We start from the raw sequence: 1,470 nt of genomic DNA on the forward strand, positions 1-1,470 counted from the left end.
CATTCACGCATTTCACATGTTTCTACATCTACAGGAACCTACGAACGGGTTAACATAAATTGCCTCTCTCTCCTCCCTGATTTTCATGGTGGTGGGCCCCTCCCTCTCCCCATTCTACAATCAACAGATCACACGTTTAACATTATGTTAATTACGTAACTGGGATTACGTAGGTGTAGCATTACTCGTCCAAAAAACCCAACTAAGCCAACCTCCCCGCATATCGCGCGGGAAAAGACCCGGTCGCGCTATTTTAGTCGGGTTACCGGATTACTAGTAGTAGTATCGATGCATCGCGTGAAGCACCAAGTTTTTTTGAGGGGGAGAAGCACCTAGTTTAAAAGGAAAAAGGTGGTACACTCACAGCACCCCTGTCACGGTCGCATTGGACCCCACACATGTTCGTTCCTGCACACGGCTCACGCGAACGGAATGCGCTTCGGCTTGCCTCTTCACTGACACGTGGGACTGCACTTGGAGAAACCGACCATGCGCCCAACTCTCCCCATCCACCGTGCGAAAATCCCCCCCCCCCAAAAAAAATCCACCCAAATCCCAGATTCAACCGCCCTTCAGCCAACTAGCCAATAATATTCCCCAAACCCCCCTCCCCCCATCAACCTTCACTCCATTCGCTCCGCCAAAGTCGCCCTCCCCGCCGCGCCGATACGTTGGCGCCGCGGTTCGTCGAGGGGATGCACAACGATCCTCTTGCTCCCATAGTACGCTCTCGTAGACTGCCGTCCTCGAGCCACGCCGCCCCCGCTGGCGACGTTCTTGTGGAGGCACACGGCGGTCAGCGCCGCCACCGCTGGCGAAGTTCATGTGGAGATGCACGGCGGTCAGCTTCTCCCACGGTATGCGCATTCTAGACTGAGGCCCCGTGCATGTCGGTGTAGCGCTGAATGTTAGCTGATAGACGTTGTTAATCTCACTATTTGCCAAAGTAGTTTACAGTCAATATGCTCTGCTTAAGAAGCTTCCTTGCCCTGTTCTGCACTCAATCTGCTTAGCTGAGATGGCATGCCAAGCCCAATTAGTTGCTAAAATATTCTGCCATATATTTATTGTGACGTAGATTGCCATGGTCTAGTAGCCAATCTATTAGGTGAAATAGCCCTACACCATTTTATACTGGATCTTTGTTGCTACGATGGCCTTAGATAGTTCGATGGCTGTGTGCTCGGCCTCATTGACTACTAAAACAACCTGCTGTAATTTAGCACTCAAATCTGTTTGCTGAATTAGATTTAAATATATTTTGTTACTTAGATCTTCTTGTCCTAATATCTTGCCATAGCTTTAGACATCGACCTAGGTATTTTTTCTGGACTTCATAAAAAAGCATATATGTTTTTCCTGTAATATCTAGTAGAAGAACTAATTTGTATGTCTAACAGATGGACATGACTTGGATAACTTCTGCTTGAAGATTCTCTGCTGAATATGCCGAGGGGGTTGAAAACTTCA

Source organism: Triticum urartu, chromosome 1A (assembly GCF_056163025.1).
Source record: "Triticum urartu cultivar PI428250 chromosome 1A, HENAU_Tu73, whole genome shotgun sequence".
NCBI lineage: Eukaryota > Viridiplantae > Streptophyta > Magnoliopsida > Poales > Poaceae > Triticum > Triticum urartu.